General features: G+C 42.7%; 1 long non-coding RNA gene across 1 annotated transcript; it reads right to left on the bottom strand.

The window, feature by feature from the left end:
- Window positions 1–16,467: 16,467 nt before the first annotated feature.
- LOC125550313 lies at window positions 16,468–18,432 on the bottom strand. Its single transcript, XR_007301569.1, has 2 exons — window positions 17,734–18,432; window positions 16,468–16,700 (listed from the first exon to the last, which is right to left on the bottom strand). It is a non-coding gene; the product is annotated as an uncharacterized LOC125550313 (long non-coding RNA).
- Between the last annotated feature and the right edge of the window lie 54 nt (window positions 18,433–18,486).

Below are 18,486 nucleotides of genomic sequence, written 5' to 3'. Positions count from 1 at the left end.
GAAGACCCAACATTCTCTGTGGGTATGATTAGCAGGTTTGCTAGGGGTACTATGGATCTGACATACTTGGTCCAGAATTTTGTTGAGGCTGGACAGTTCATCCCTGGTGCCTTTGGAGGGCGGCTTTTGGTTTGGCCGAGGGACTTTGAATCCGGCATTTACTGCGGTGCCCTTCGTGCTGTCTTCTTTATGCCGGCGTTTGTTATTGCTGTTGCGCCGTGATCTCCCGTTTCCATCTCTAACTTCAGATGTACTGGGGTCGCTGGTACTGCATCTGGCTAGCCAGCTGTCCTCACTCATGCAAAAGCGGGTCATGAGGTTTGTTAATGCGGCCATCGTTCTCGGCTTGTTTTGGCCGAGGTGTCTGGCGAGCCATTCGTCGCGGACGCTGTGCTTGAAAACCGCTAAGGCTTCGGCGTCCAGACAGTCGACAATCTGGTTCTTTTTGGTAAGAAACCTATTCCAAAGCTTTTGGGCTGACTCTCCGGGCTGTTGAGTTATGTGGCTCAGGTCGTCCGCATCCGGAGGTCGGACATAAGTCCCTTGAAAGTTTGCCCGAAAGGCGTCTTCGAGCTCTTCCCAACTTCCAATGGAGCTTTCGGGGAGGCCTTTGAGCCAGTGACGAGCTGGCCCTTTGAGTTTGAGAGGTAAGTACTTGATGGCATGGAGGTCATCCCCTCGAGCCATATGTATATGAAGGATATAGTCCTCAATCCAGACCCCAGGGTCTGTTGTTCCGTCATATGCCTCTATCTTTACGGGCTTGAATCCCTCTGGAAATTCATGGTCCAGCACCTCATTGGTGAAACATAGGGGGTGTGCGGCACCCCTGTAGCCGGGTGTGCCGCGTTGTTCGGATGTTTGTTGTGTTGCATTGTATGCTGGGACGCGCTTGCGTGGTCCATAGATGGATCTTGTTGCACCGTCCTTTGCGTGCGAGCCCTCGCATGGGTCGTGTGTTGTATTGTGAGCGGCGTTGAATGCCGTTCTGTGGTGGTAGAGGGGTCGTCTATCCGACCAGGTGGCTGCTTTGATATTTGGTTGTGGGGGGTCTGACGCCTCCTCATCGAATTCGGGTAGCAGCTTCCGCTTTGGGTAGCTCTTGGAGGGGCGATTGTCGCCGTACCTTGCTACAGTGTTGAGTATTTTGCTCCATCTGAATTGGAGCATGTTTTGCGCGGCCTTGAGCCTCCGCTTTTGCTTTTTGAGGCTCCTTGCGGTGGCAACGAGCCTTTTACGGGCATTCTGCTGCTCCGGGTGCCTGTCCGGCGTTATGTCGTCCGGACCATTATCATTGATAGGATTTGTTTGTTCGGTTTGATTATCCAGATTGCCGTTGTCTGGCAGTGGTTCGCCCTGCTCCAGCGCTGGATCAGTGTGATCGCTATTTCTGTCAAGGCGGGATTTGGGGCGGCGCTTGCGTCGCCGCTTTGACTGCTTTTCGAGGGAACAATCCTTCGGTGCGTCCTTCCGTTCCTCGCCGTCATCTTTGGGTGCATCCACCATGTATACGTCATATGACGAGGTGGCGTCCCAGGGCTCGATAGGTGCTGATTCTTCATCGTCTCCTTCATCGGCGTCCATACCGTCAATGTCTTTGGAGTCGAAGTCGAGCATGTCGGTTAAGTTGTCGACAGTGGCTACAAAGTGGGTGGTGGGTGGGTTTTGAATTTCTTCATTGTCCGTACCCCAACCTTGCTCAACGTAGTCCGGCCAGGGCCCTCCTGATAAAGAGAGAGACTTCAGTGACTTCAGGATATCGCCGAAAGGCGAGTGCTGAAAGATGTCTGCGGCAGTGAACTCCATGATTGGCGCCCAATCGGATTTGACTGGCAGGGGCGCGGAGGGTTCGGAGTCCGGCTCCTTGGAGTCACGAGCCTCGCAGAGTACGGGGCTGGTGTTCGGCTCAACCGCCGTTGGGATCACAGCCCCCGAGGTGGCGTCCAACAGCCCATCCTCGATCGGTGCGATTGGCTCCGAACTAAGGGTCGGAGCCGATGCAGGTGCGGCCTCCAGGGCACTGTTTGGCGGCAGAGCTAGATCATGCTCGTCGTGACAGTGCGGCGTGCTCGGCAGTGGTTCGAATCCGTCGAAGATCAAGTCCCCGCGGATGTCAGTCATGTAGTTTAAACTTCCGAATCTGACCTGACGGCCAGGGGCGTAGCTTTCGATCTGCTCTAGATGGCCAAGTGAATTGGCCCGCAGTGCGAAGCCGCCAAAGACGAAGATCTGTCCGGGAGGAAGGTCTCACCCTAGACTGCATCGCCATTGATGATCGTAGGAGCCATCGGGCCTGACGGCGACGGCACAGAGGAACTCTCAATGAAAGCACCAATGTCAGTGTCAAAACCAGCGGATCTCGGGTAGGGGGTCCCGAACTATGCGTCTAGGCCGGATGGTAACAGGAGGCAAGGGACACGAAGTTTTACCCAGGTTCGGGCCCTCTCGATGGAGGTAAAACCCTACGTCCTACTTGATTAATATTGATGATATGGGTAGTACAAGAGTTGATCTACCACGAGATCAGAGAGGCTAAACCCTAGAAGCTAGCCTATGGTATGATTGTAGATGTGTATGTTGTTCTACGGACTAAAACCCTCCGGTTTACATAGACACCGGATAGGGTTAGGGTTACATAGAGTCGGTTACAATGGTAGGAGATCTAAACATCCGTATCGCCAAGCTTGCCTTCCACGCCAAGGAAAGTCCCTTCCGGACACGGGACGGAGTCTTCAATCTTGTATCTTCATAGTCCAGGAGTCCGGCTTGAAGGTATAGTTCGGCTATCCGAACACCCCCTAATCCAGGACTCCCTCATAGAGGAACTCTCAATGAAAGCACCAATGTCGGTGTCAAAACCGGCGGATCTCGGGTAGGGGGTCCTGAACTGTGCGTCTAGGCCAGATGGTAACAGGAGGCAAGGGACACGAAGTTTTACCCAGGTTCGGGCCCTCTTGATGGAGGTAAAACCCTACGTCCTGCTTGATTAATATTGATGATATGGGTAGTACAAGAGTAGATCTACCACGAGATCAGAGAGGCTAAACCCTAGAAGCTAGCCTATGGTATGATTGTCGTTGTGTATGTCGTCCTACGACTAAAAACCCTCCGGTTTATATAGACACCGGATAGGGTTAGGGTTACATAGAGTCGGTTACAATGGTAGGAGATCTGCATATCCGTATCGCCAAGCTTGCCTTCCACGCCATGGAAAGTCCCTCCCAGACACAGGACGAAGTCTTCAATCTTGTATCTTCATAGTCCAGGAGTCCGGCTGAAGGTATAGTCCGGCCATCCGGACACCCCCTAATCCAGGACTCCCTCATCCAGAGTCTCATCCCGACTTGTGGGGGAATCATAGTCTCCATCATCCTTTCCTCACTGGGACAATGCTCTAATAATGATGATCATCACACTTTTATTTACTTACAACTCAAGAATTACAACTCGATACTTAGAACAAGATATGACTCTATATGAATGCCCCCGGCGGTGTACCGGGATGTGCAATGACTCATGAGTGACATGTATGAAAGAATTATCAATGGTGGCTTTGCGACAAATACGATGTCAACTACATGATCATGCTAAGCAATATGACAATGATGAAGCGTGTCATAATAACGAAACAGTGGAAAGTTGCATGGCAGTATATCTCGGAATGGCTATGGAAATGCCATAATAGGTAGGTATGGTGGCTGTTTTGAGGAAGGTATATGGTGGGTGTATGGTACCGGCGAAAGTTGCGCGGTACTAGAGAGGCTAGCAATGGTGGAAGGGTGAGAGTGCGTATAATCCATGGACTCAACATTAGTCATAAAGAACTCACATACTTATTGCAAAAATCTATTAGTTATTGAAACAAAGTACTACGCGCATGCTCCTAGGGGAATAGATTGGTAGGAAAAGACCATCGCTCGTCCCCGACCGCCACTCATAAGGAAGGCAATCAATAAATAAATCATGCTCCGACTTCATCACATAACGGTTCACCATACGTGCATGCTACGGGAATCACAAACTTCAACACAAGTATCTCTCAAATTCACAACTACTCAACTAGCATGACTCTAATATCACCATCTCCATATCTCAAAACAATTATCAAGTATCAAACTTCTCATAGTATTCAACACACTCATAAGAGAATTTTATTATTCTTGAATACCTACCATATTAGGATTTTAAGAAAATTACCATGCTATTTAAGACTCTCAAAATAATATAAGTGAATCATGAGAGTTCATCTATTTTTTCAAAATAAAACTACCACCATGCTCTAAAATATATAAGTGAAGCACTAGAGCAAATGACAAACTACTCCGAAAGATATAAGTGAAGATCAATGAGTAGTCGAATAATTATGCAACTATGTGAAGACTCTCTAACATTTAATAATTTAAGATCTTGGTACTCTATTCAAACAGCAAGCAAAGCAAAATAAAATGACATCTAAGAATAGCAAACATCATGTGAAGAAGCAAACACTTAGGATCAACTGATACTAACCGATAATTGTTGAAGAAGAAAGGTGGGATGCCAACCGGGGCATCCCCAAGCTTAGATGCTTGAGACTTCTTGAAATATTATCTTGGGATGCCTTGGGCATCCCTAAGCTTGAGCTTTTGTGTCTCCTTAATTCCTCTCATATCACGGTCTCCCTAAATCTCAAATGCTTCATCCACACAAAACTCAACAAGGACTCGTGAGATAAGTTAGTATAAACCATTGCAAAAACCTTATCATACTCTACTGTAGCAAATCACTAAAATTATTATTTAAAATTGCATACTAAATGCCTCTGCATATTTAATATTCCTATCCTCAAATAGAATCATTAAAGAAGCAAACATATGCAAACAATACAAACATAACAGCAATCTGCCTAAACAGGATAGTATGTACAGAATGCAGAAACATCCATACTTCCCTAGATCCAAAAATTATGAAAGAAAATTCCCACTGTAGTAAATTTATCATATCTTAATATGCAAAAGGTTTCAACATTTTATCACATTCTGAATTTTCTAGGGAATTATTGCAACAGCGGTAAACTTTCTGTTTTGAAATAGCAACATGTATACTTGTAACATAGGCATAGTAAAGGCTATCAATGTCACTGTTATTGAAATAAAAGATGCAAAACATTGTTCTAAATAACAGCATGAAAATCCTAAAAAAATAAATTGATGCTCCAAGCAAAACACATATCATGTGGCGAATAAAAATATAGTTCCAAGTAAAGTTACCGATGAACGAAGACGAAAGAGGGGATGCCTTCCGGGGCATCCCCAAGCTTAGGCTTTTGGTTGTCCTTGAATATTACCTTGGGGTGCCTTGGGAATCCCCAAGATTAGGCTCTTGCCACTCCTTATTCCATAGTCCATCGAATCCTTACCCAAAACTTGAAAACTTCACAACACAAAACTTAACAGAAAACTCGTAAGCTCCGTTAGTATAAGAAAATAAATCACCACTTCAAGGTACTGTAATGAACTAATTATTTATTTATATTGGTGTTAAACCTACTGTATTCCAACTTCTCTATGGTTTATAAACTATTTTACTAGCCATAGATTCATCAAAATAAGTAAACAACACATGAAAAATGGAATCTGTCAAAAACAGAACAGTCTGTAGTAATCTGGATCAAACGTATAATAATGGAACTCATAAAATTCTCAAATAAATTTCTGGACCTGAGGAATTTATCTATTAATCATATTCAAAAAGAATTAACTAAATAGACCTCTCGAAATAAAAATGGCAGCAATTCTCGTGAGTGCTAAAGTTTCTGTTTTTTACAGCATGATCGCAAAGACTTTCCCCAAGACTTCCCAAAGGTTCTACTTGGCACAAACACTAATTAAAAGCATATAAACACATATAAACAGAGGCTAGATGAATTATTTATTACTAAACAGGAACAAAAATCAAGGAACTAAGATAAAGTTGGGTTTCCTCCCAACAAGCTCTATCGTTTAACACCCCTAGCTAGGCATGATGATTTCAATGATGCTCACATAAAAGATAAGAATTGTAACATAAAGAGAGCATCATGAAGAATATTAATAGCACATTTAAGTCTAACATACTTCCTATGCATAGGGATTTTTTGAGCAAACAACTTGTGGGAACAAGAATCAACTTGCATAGGAAGGTAAAACAAGCATAACTTCAAAATTTTAAGCACATAGAGAGGGAACTTGATATTATTGCAATTCCTACAAGCATATATTCATCCCTCATAATAATTTTCAATAGCATCATGAATGAATTCAACAATATAACCAGTACCTAAAGCATTCTTTTCATGATCTACAAGCATAGAAAATTTACTACTCTCCACACAAGCAAAATTCTTCTCATGAATAATAGTGGGAGCAAACTCAACAAAATAACTATCATGTGATTCAAAATTAAGAGCAAGATGACAAGTTTCATGGTTATCATTATTCTTTAAAGCATACGTGTCATCACAATAATCATCACAGATAGGAGGCATGCTTTCATCGTAATAAATTTGCTCATCAAAACTTGGGGGACAAAAGAATATCATCTTCATCAAACATAGCTTCCCCAAGCTTGTGGCTTTGCATATCATTAGCATCATGGATATTCAAGGAATTCATACTAACAACATTGCAATCATGCTCATCATTCAAATATTTAGTGCCAAACATTTTATAGATTTCTTCTTCTAGCATTTGAGCATAGTTATCCTTTCCATCATACTCACGAAAGATATTAAAAAGATGAAGCGTATGAGACAAACTCAATTCCATTTTTTTTATAGTTTTCTTTTATAAACTAAACTAGTGATAAAACAAGAAACTAAAAGACTCGATTGCAAGATCTAAATATATACCTTCAAGCGCTAACCTCCCCGGCAACGGTGCTAGAAAAGAGCTTGATATCTACTACACAACCTTCTTCTTGTAGACGTTGTTGGGCCTCCAAGTGCAGAGGTTTGTAGGACAGTAGCAAATTTCCCTCAAGTGGATGACCTAAGGTTTATCAATCCGTAGGAGGCGTAGGATGAAGATGGTCTCTCTCAAGCAACCCTGCAACCAAATAACAAAGAGTCTCTTGTGTCCCCAACAGACCCAATACAATGGTAAATTGTCTAGGTGCACTAGTTCGGCGAAGAGATGGTGAAACAAGTGGTATATGGATAGTAGATAAAGGTATTTGTAATCTGAAATAATAAAAACCGCAAGGTAGCAAGTGATAAAAGTGAGCGTAAACGGTATTGCAATGCTAGGAAACAAGGCCTAGGGTTCATACTTTCACTAGTGTAAGTCCCCTCAACAATACTAACATAATTGCATCATAAAACTATCCCTCAACATGCAACAAAGAGTCACTCCAAAGTCACTAATAGCGGAGAACAAACGAAGAGATTATGGTAGGGTACGAAACCACCTCAAAGTTATTCTTTCCAATCAATCCGTTGGGCTATTCCTATAAGTGTCACAAACAACCCTAGAGTTCGTACTAGAATAACACCTTAAGACACAAATCAATCAAAACCCTAATGTCACCTAGATACTCCAATGTCACCTCAAGTATCCGTGGGTATGATTATATGATATGCATCACACAATTTCAGATTCATCTATTCAACCAACACAAAGGACCTCAAAGAGTGCCCCAAAGTTCCTACCGGAGAATCACGACGAAAACGTGTGCCAACCCCTATGCATAGGTTCATGGGCGGAACCCGCAAGTTGGTCACCAAAACATACATCAAGTGAATCACTTGATATCCCATTGCCACCACAGATATCCACGGCAAGACATACATCAAGTGTTCTCAAATCTTTAAAGACTCAATCCGATAAGATTACTTCAAAGGGGAAACTCAATTCATTACAAGAGAGAAGAGGGGGGAGAAACATAAGATCCAACTATAATAGCAAAGCTCGCGATACATCAAGATCGTGCCAAATCAAGAACACGAGAGAGAGAGAGAGAGAAACACATAGCTACTGGTACATACCCTCAGCCCCAAGGGAGAACTACTCCCTCCTTGTCATGGAGAGCACCGGGATGATGAAGATGGCGCCGAAGAAGGATTGCCCCCTCCGGCAGGGTGCCAGAACGGGTCTAGATTGGTTTTCGGTGGCTACGGAGGCTTCTGGCGGCGGAACTCCTGATCTATTGTGTGTTCCGTAAGTTTTAGGGTACGGCGATATATATGGGTGCAGGAAGTACGTCGGAGGAGCCACGGGGGCCTCACAAGGCAGGGGGGCGCGCCCTAGGGGGGTGCCCCCCACCCTCGTGAGCACCTCCTGTATCTCCTGACGTGGAGTCCAAGTCTATCTGGTGGCTTTCGTTCCAAAAATAACTTCTCCAGTTGATTTCGTTCCGTTTCGACTCCGTTTGATATTCCTTTTCTTCGAAACTCTGAAATAGGCATAAAACAACAAATCTGGGCTGGGCCTCCGGTTAATAGGTTAGTCCCAAAAATAATATAAAAGTGGATAATAAAGCCCAATATTGCCCAAAACAGTAGATAATATAGCATGGAGCAATCAAAAATTATAGATACGTTGGAGACGTATCAGTAGGCAATCCATAAGTGGCTCTCATGATAGATTCATATGGTAATTTTATTTTCTTTCTAGGGAAGTGTTCCATGCCCTTTTTTAATGGAAATTGAAATCTAATATTCCCTTCCTTCGTATCAATAATTGCAACAACCGTTCTAAGAAAAGGTCTACCTAGAATAATACGGCAAGAAGGATTGCAATCTATATCAAGAATGATAAAATCTACGGGCACATAATGCAACGACCAGACCTCAAATGGTCCAATCTCTGTGCTCAGGTGTCATCCCTGGATCAGTAATGTTGACACCACACAGTACTTGAAGGATTTATAACAGAGTAGCAATCACACACTTATTACATCGAGTGTCTCAAAAGAAAACTTATTACAATAAATATGGCTTAAGGCCATCTAATAACGATAACAGCGGAAGGCTTGGAAGATAAGTGAGTACATCAACTCCAACGGCATCACTGAGTATAGAACCACGACCTAAAGGCACCTTAATCGTCGTCTGAAAAGTCTGCAACATGAACGTTGCAGCCCGAAACGGGTCAGCACATGGAATATGCTGGCAATGTAGCACATAGAGAGCAATGAAAGAATAAGGCTATACTACATGCATATTTGGCTAGTGGAAAGCTCTATGGTTACAGTTTTGCGTAAAGCCAATTTTCCCTACTACAAAGGAATAAATTTTATTTAACTATCATGGTAGTTGTTAAACATTGAGAATGGTTGACAGCATTCTCAATCCCAATTAAGCATCATCATTAAACAAAACCCAACAAAATTAATTAGAGTAACATGATGAGATTCACATGATAATCCAGATACTAGATACTCAAGATGTCCATTACCGGGGACATGACTAACCATGATTAGTTTATACACTCTGCAGAGGTTTGCGCACTTTTCCCCACAAGACTCGATCTCCTCCATTGGGATTCTTGCACTACATGGTGTTTGAGAAACGGATGACCGAGACATAGTCTTTCAGAAGCGCTAGGACCTTACGATCGGGTAGACCGTTACACCTACTTTCCCTACATCTGCTAGTCTACTACTGTAAGAGTTCGCATGACTTAGTCAACTATTCTAGAGCCCATAATAGCTTGTGGCTACACACGGAAGTTTCTAGCATGAATAATCTCATGATCCCTTTGAGCCTGGGCGGTCCAAAAGAAAACAGGCAATCGCTGGAATACCCAGGTGCCTCAATCCATCCAGATGTGTATTTAAGTTGCCACCTTAGATAAACCATTAATTTAACAATCTCACATCTATCATGGATACACTCACCCAATCCACGTCTACTAGCATAGCATAGCATAATAAGCAACGTAGAAGTAACTCCCAAAGGTTTGATAATAAACAGGTAATAGGTACTACCTCAACTACTTCCCAAACCCACAATTTAGTTAGATCCTAACCATGCAATGTGTGAGGATTGATCTAATGCAATAAAAACTGGGTAGTTGGAGGTATGATCAAAGTGTTACTTGCCTTGCTGATGATCCGGGAAACCTAGCGATTCGAAGTAGCAAGCGGCGCACTCCGGGTACTCTATCGCAAGCAAGCAAGCATACAATAAGTACTCAACTAATGCACAGGTAAAACTCGAATAAGAGATCTAACCAGAAAGTTTAACTTAAGAACTCCGGTTGGCAAAAAGAATCAAATCGAATGAAGCAACGAAAGACAAACAACAAAAGAAACAAGCTTCATTTACTATTCTGGATCTAGGGAAATTTTACAGTGGCAAAAACTTGTTTGAGTTGGTTAAACAGAAAGAGGGTTTCGAGACAAAACTCCGGGCGCTTGAATTGCCTGATTTCGATAAACGAACGAAAAATTATAACGAAAAACGGATCAGGAATCGCGATCAGAAAAATCGCGGATTTAATCCGAGAAAAGAAAAACGACGAACAGATTAACGAATGGACGCTCGCTATCTGGATCTAACCGATGAACGCGTTCGTTAAAACGAACGAACGAGCGAACGCTCGCTAAATAAATAAATCGGAAAACCGATCTATATAAAAAAACGAAACTAAAAAAACCGACGGAAAACCGATCAGTTTTTCGAGAAAAACCGGCGGCGGCAAGGTCTACCTCCGGCGAGCGGCGGGGCGGCGGTCCGGCGGGCGGCGGGGTCGGCCGGGGCGGCGGCGCGGGCGGCGAGGCACGGCGGCGGCGCGAAGGCGGCGGCAGCGGGGCGGCTAGGGCGGCTAGGGTTTGGGGGGGTCCGGTTGGGCCTCCCCGGCTTATAAAGCCGTCCGGGCCAAGTGTCCGGGTCGGACACGGCCCGCTAGGTTGGTTGCGTTTTTTAAATAGTTACGCTAAAAAAACAAAAGAAATACTAAACGGACTCCAAAAATCCCGAAATAAACTTTCCCCGGCTTCTAAAATCAAGCCGCACAGGATGAACATTTATTTGGGGCCTAAATGCAATTTTAAAAAACACGCATTTTTCCTAAATTCAAATAAAATAGAAAATAAAACCAAAATAAAATCTTATTTGATTTTTTATTAAATCCTCAATATTTCTTGGTTTTGAGAAAGTCATTTTATTCCCTCTCTCATATTTTTGTAATAGAAATAATTGAAGATAAAATAATTAAAATCAAATGATCCTATTTTCAAAATTTGAGAAAACTCAAATATGAAAATAACCAAATCACCAACTCTCTCCGAGGGTCCTCGAGTTGCGTAGAATTTTCTAGGATCAGCCAAAATACAATAAAATATGATATGCAATGATGATCTAGTGTATAACATTTCAAATTAAAAATTTGGGATGTTACAAACCTACCCCCCTTAAGATGAATCTCGCCCTCGAGATTCGGTTTGGCTAGAAAATAGGTGAGGGTGGTCCTTCACAAATTCTTCCTCTCGCTCCCAGGTGGCTTCATCCTCCGTGTGGTGGCTCCATTGAACTTTTCAAAACTTAATAACCTTGCTGCGGGTGACTCGACTGGCATAATCAAGAATCTTAACTGGTTTCTCCTCATAGGTCAAATTACTGTCCAACTGAATCGCTTCCAGCGGCACTGTATCTCTCAGTGGTATATCAGCCATCTCTGCGTGGCACTTCTTCAACTGGGAAACGTGAAACACGTCGTGAACTCCTTACAATCCTTCGGGCAACTCCAACTTGTAGGCCACTTCTCCCATACGCTCCAAAACCTTGTATGGGCCTACAAATCGTGGCGCTAACTTTCCCTTAACTCCAAAGCGCTTAACTCCTCGAAGTGGAGATACTCGAAGATAAACTCGTTCTCCGACTTCGTCAACTGTCTCCTTGCTTTTAGAATCTACATAGCTCTTCTTCCTGGATTGGGCTACCTTGAGCCTATCGCGAATCAATTTCACTTTCTGTTCAGACTCCTTAATCAGATCCGGTCCAAACAACTGGCGGTCTCCAACTTCATCCCACAACAATGGGGTCCTGCACCTCCTTCTGTACAAGGCTTCGAAAGGGGGCATCTTCAAACTGGATTGATAACTGTTGCTGTAAGAGAACTCTGCATATGGCAAATTCTCGTCCCAACTAGAACCGTAATCTAGCGAACAAGCTCTCAGCATATCCTCCAAAATCTGATTGAACCTCTCGGTCTGTCCATCTGTCTGCAGATGGAAAGCTGTACTGAATTCTAGCCTGGTACCCAAAGTTTCATGCAACTGCTTCCAGAACTTTGAAGTAAATTGGGTTCCTCTATCTGATACAATGCTCCTTGGAACTCCATGCAGACATACGATTCTGGTCATGTATATCTTGGCCAACTTTGCACTGGTATAGGTAGTCTTCACTGGAATGAAATGAGCTACCTTTGTCAAACGATCGACTACAACCCAAATCAAGTCATAGCCTGAACGTGTTCTGGGCAATCCTGTAATAAAATCCATGCCTAACTTATCCCACTTCCATTGGGGTATCGGCAATGGTTGTAGCAATCCTGCTGGTTTCTGATGTTCTGCCTTTACTTTCTGACATACATCACAAACTGCTACACACTCCGCAATATCCTTCTTCATTCCGGTCCACCAGAAAATATCCTTCAAATCCAAATACATCTTGGTATTTCCTGGGTGAATCAAATATGGTGAATCATGGGCCTCTTGCAGAATCAACTTCCTGATCTCCGGGTCGTTGGGCACATAAACACGGTCTTCAAACCATAAGGTATCGTGCTCATCCTCACGAAATCCTTTAGCATTTCCTTTGCTCCTTTTCTCCTTGATAGAAGCAATCTCCTTGTCAGTCTTCTGGGCTTCTCTGATCTTATCCATCAAAGTAGACTAAATCTCCAATGCTGCTACATAGCCTCTCGGAACTATCTCCAAACATAGGTCACGGAGATTTTCGGCTAACTCCCTTGGTAAATCTCCCGTCATTGGTGTGTTGACACTGGCGGATTCAGCCTAAGAAAACGGGTTAAGTGATCAACAGGTGGTGGTGGTGGTGGGTTGTTGTTGTTGTTGTTCCCCTGATTCTGATTCTGGACTAGCAACTGCATCAATGTGTTCTGCTGCTGGATCAACTGGGTGAGCTCCGGTGGGAAGGTAAATCCAGGGTCACGTCTCGGAGGCATCTGAGGGTTTAGAAAAGATGAGATGTAAGAATAGAGAGGGGTCTAGAGAGAAAACACTACCCATATGCACATGAGGCAAAAGCAAACAATTCACTTCATTCAATCAATCAATCACACAAGAGCATACAATCGATCTAACTATCGCAAAAGTGCTCGGACTACTATATTTACATGGTGGACTACTACTACTAATGGGGTGGTCTACAAGAAATATTCTTTGGTTGCAGACTCCATGATATCTGCTCCAGCTTCATCAACATAGTCATCATCACTATCATCTGGATCCGAGTCGGTGTCGTCGATGATGATGTAGTCTTCCGGGTGAATCTCCTTGGGTTCTTCATCTTCTTCTACTGGTGTAGGGCCTCCCATAAATATTCCAATCTTCTTGATCAGATCGTCATTCTTCTCCACTAATATTTCAATTTCCTCTTCATAATCTTCACGTGTAGCCTTGAGTTCTTCCTCCAGTTCCTTGATTCTTGTCTTTGCCTTCTTTAGATCTATCATGTCGGCGCACATCTCGTTCTCCTGACGTCGAATGTGCTGGTTTAACTCCTGGATAAAAGCTGCAATTGATCTATCCTTCCTGGTGCTGATCATCTCCCAGTGCTCATCTCGGCGCCCACAAATCTGTTAGATAGTATCCTTGAGATCATTGCGGTAAACTTCTCCAATGCGTCCCATGGCGATGTGAGCTGCCATGCTCTTTCCTAGATTCCAAGTTGGTGCATCAAAAGAAAACTCTATGGGCTCAGTGACTGGCATGAACGTCCTTCCTGGAACTTGAACTTGAATCATCCAGCGCTCTTCTTCAGGTAAAGTGGCGTTGTAGGTTCTGGTGAAGCTTGGTACTTCTATGTTCAGATATCTAGTGACTTCCTTCAAGTGACGTCCAAAGGGTGTATCTTCATCCGGTTGCGTGAACTTGTTCCTTGCATCCACCATCCTAAAAGAGTAGAAAAGATGAGAGGTCAGAAGAGAAGAGAGTGAATAGTGATCTAGGTCTTTGAGCTTAGTGGTCATGTCCTACAGTCAGCGTGTGCTCTGATACCATCTCTGTAGCGACTAGACCTCAAACAGTCTGATCTCTGTGCTCCGATGTCATCCCTGGATCAGTAATGCTGACACCACACAGTACTCGGAGGATTTATAGCAGAGTAGCAATCACACACTTATTACATCGAGTGTTTCAAAAGAAAACTTATTACAATAAATATGGCTTAAGGCCATCTAATAACTATAACAGCGGAAGGCTTGGAAGATAAGTGAGTCCATCAACTCCAACGGCATCACTGAGTATAGAACCACGACCTAAAGGCACCTTAATTGTTGTCTGAAAAGTCTGCAACATGAACGTTGCAGCCCGAAACGGGTCAGCACATGGAATATGCTGGCAATGTAACACATAGAGAGCAATGAAAGAATAAGGCTATACTACATGCATATTTGGCTGGTGGAAAGCTTTATGGTTACAGTTTTGCGTAAAGCCAATTTTATTTAACTATCATGGTAGTTGTTAAACATTGAGAATGGTTGACGTCCATGTTCAGATATCTAGTGACTTCCTTCAAGTGACTTCCTTCAAGTGACGTCCAAAGAGATTCACATGATAATCCAGATACTAGATGCTTAAGATGTCCATAATCGGGGACATGGCTAACCATGATTAGTTTATACACTCTGCAGAGGTTTGCGCACTTTTCCCCACAAGACTCGATCTCCTCCGTTGGGATTCTCGCACTACCACTACAAGAAATATGTCAACTTGCGACCATCACTATTGGTCACTGAAAGGTCATTGTTTTTTATTTGTGACCTTTTTGTGACCAAAAATAGAAAGTCAAAAGCTGGCGGTCGTAAACTGAAATTAACGACCTTCTCTGTGAGAAGGTCGTGTAATTCCATGACCAAAACAAAAGGTCATTGATTTTATGACCTTCTATTTTGGTCGCTAGCTCTCTGCCCAGGCCACGTAGGATCCGACGTGTCAATCAGACGTGGCAAAATTGCGACCAATTGAAAAGGTCGTTAATAAAATTCAGCCCGGTCCAATTCGGTGTTTTACATGGCCTGAGCCCAACAATTCAGCCTTTTTGTATACGTTTTCTTATTAATTTTGGTCAGCTATATGGACCAGGCCCAACTATTCGGCCTTTTTAATTTCTGGGCCATTACTATTAATTTTCTATTTTTAGCCATATTATTTTTGCGCTGGTCCCACTAGTCATATTGGTCCCACTTGTCATGCTGATATCACAATTGGACCCACACATCAGAAATTTCAAAATTTGTCAACCAATTTTCATAAGTGGGTCCCCCTGGTCAGGTTTCCATTTCATAGGTATTGAAATTATATACACAGTCAATATTTCAAACAGATTATAGAGGAAATGAAATTCATCCAAAACAACACTAAATATTACAATACATAATATGCTACTCTGACTAATATTACACTTTGCCTGATATTACAATACATAATATGCTACTCTTGCTGATAGGCTTCTGCCTGACTTGCCCCACTTACTAAATAGGGCTCATTACATTCATGGAGAGAAAGGCGATTTGGAAGACGGAGGAAATGAAAGTAGAAGAAGTTATCGAAACTCGGAACCACATGTTCAATCTTTTTTTAGCGGTTTCCCCAGAGATCTTTATCATTAACGCAACAGCCAGCCCGGATACCTAAACTGAAGAGGATGTCCCACCATAGCAAGATATGATACAGACCAATTAACTGGTAAGCCAACCTTCCCCATTGCTTTTCTTTCAACTAACTAGAAAAAGAAGGGGGCTCTTACGCGACTAGGCCGAGGAAACCTCCACTACTGGCTGAAACGGCTTCACACTTCATACTTCACCTATGCAAAAAATAAGAATAAGAACCTGTAGGCAGCATCAAACATAGCTTATAAGCAGAATTGACAATAAGCTCAATTTAACTGGTCAACAAATCTTCCATCTATATTTCTATCAGCAGCACACTAGATAGGCCACACATTTATTCCTACAGTACAGTGAGGAAAAAACAGATTATGGTGTTTGCCAAGTGAGGTAAAAACAGATTATCAGCAGCACACTAGATAGGCCACACATCTATATTTCTATGAGCAGCACACTAGATAGGCCACACATTTATTACATTTACATGGTGGTGGCTGGCTGCAATCATGGCTGCTAGCTCATGCTGCTAGTGTGCATGCACATCTCCCCGCTGAAACCAACCCAACCCAAACGAAGCAACAGTAGCAAACCACACATGTACCAGTAAACTTCAGTATGAAACAGTTCCTCGCCAAAAGAAACTACCAAATCATTTCCAAGAATTTTGAAGAAACCGCCTCAAGTCGATTCAGCCAAGGATATTATTTTCCACAAGAAAAAAACTATGGTTCAGCTCCCACATGGGCATGGGGTTTTTGGGTTTCAAGACACAAATCACAGAACTGGATGGGCATATAGAAGGTACACTATGAATCTACGGCGTCAACTTGCTGGAGTTACTTGTCCTCAGTGATGAGCAACTGCTTCCTCCTTGGGCTTGGTCATCTGGACAGCCAAAAAAACATCCAACTGTAAGAAGATGGATTGATGGTAAAAGAGTGAAGAATTGTGATTCAGTGAACAGAAAAGCATATGTACATTATAATACTGCAGACAAGAAAATAATAATCCTAATATGAAGATAAGTGTTTTTCTTATTGATGGCTGTAAGATGGACTGATCATAAAAAGAGAGAAGAATTGTGATTCAGTGAACATAAAACAAGACGTTATTATTCAGCTGTGATACTCGATATTTGACAAGTATGGTTTCATGTATACTCCTACAAGTTAGGTAGATCAATGTACAAGATAAATCGTTTTATATAAAGCGTGTCCAATTAATATCCAAAATGTTATCAAGGAGAGCATAGAAACAGAGTCCCAAAAATCTAATTATCTGCTGCGGCGACAGCCACGCGGCAAGCCGACAGTGGCAGGCTGGGGCGAGGGTTGGGGAGGAGGCAAGTGTTCTCAGCTTATTAACAGGGAAACTGGGTGATTAATATCTCTCCAAAAATAAAAATAAAACAACTTAAAATATTGGGTGTGGCAGCAACATCTACTTGTTACTGGAGTCCCAGTTCAAGATGGCCAGAGGCCAATTGACACCATGGAACCTGCACAATTTCCATCATATATAAAGTGTGCTGCACTGCTGCTACAGAAAGTTTCATAGGCTTTCAAGTGAAGGGATACACGTTGTTCAACTGCCGTATTTATTTTTTGTTGTTGGGGAAAGCAATAGCTTAATCAGTTCACTTCTCTAATAGTATGAACAACCTATCACTCAAACAGTCCTTGAGTTCTAATATATTATTGTATTGGTGAAAGAAACATGTCACCACGAAGAGCTTTAACAGTTAGCACCATTTTTATTAGAGAAGTTCAGAGAGAGATTTGAGAAATCTATATTAGAGAAAACTTGAAGACGACATATAGAATTACGAGCTTAACAGTTACTGCTATGACCATATCCCGCAAGCTACAACATATAAATTAATTAGCATTAGTATGATGTATATGGACAGAATTTCTACCTTGCTGTCCGCAAGAAACATGACGGGAGGCGAGGAGATTTTGAGCGGCTCCGTGTCAGCTTCCATCACCACGACGAACTCAGATGTCCCGCTGTTAAGAGAATGTGGTCGCTGTGGAAAGCAAGAAACAAAGATTAAAATCGCAGGAGGTGAAATTAACAGGAAGGACCAATGGGCACTGCTAGGGATTGGTCACCTTCATGGGGAACTGAACATCCAACTAGTTTTAGTCAAAGTCTTAAGCATATACATACATACAAATTGAACCAAAAAATCATATGCATGTCTGTACAATTAATTGCAAGGTTATCCAACTTGCAGTTGGAGAGAGTATAAACTAGTTTACTGGTAGTACAACACAGCAGCCTACACAACATTCAGGTTCTCGCACGAATGCTAGTAGACAGACAAGAGTTGACCACAAACAAAGAATGAATCCATCGTATTATGCCAGTAGTAGGTACAGCTTGGCTTCAGTCATAGAAAGGGAACATGAGTTTTCTTGCTTGAACCAAAAGGTTCACCATAGGAATTGGGCATCCAACATGTTTTAGCCAAAGTCGTAAGCATGAACAAACAAACATACACACAAAATGAACCAAAATCCATATGTCCGTGCAATTAACTATAGGTACTATCCAACTTGCTATTGGACAGAGTAGAGCCTGATTTACTAGCAGCCTGACACAAAATTCTAACTCTGGGCTTGGTGCATGAATCCTTGTAGAGAGACAAGAAAGAGTTGACCACAAC

Source organism: Triticum urartu, chromosome 4 (genome assembly GCF_003073215.2).
Source record: "Triticum urartu cultivar G1812 chromosome 4, Tu2.1, whole genome shotgun sequence".
Taxonomy (NCBI): domain Eukaryota; kingdom Viridiplantae; phylum Streptophyta; class Magnoliopsida; order Poales; family Poaceae; genus Triticum; species Triticum urartu.
This window is presented reverse-complemented; position numbering and strand designations above follow the sequence as displayed.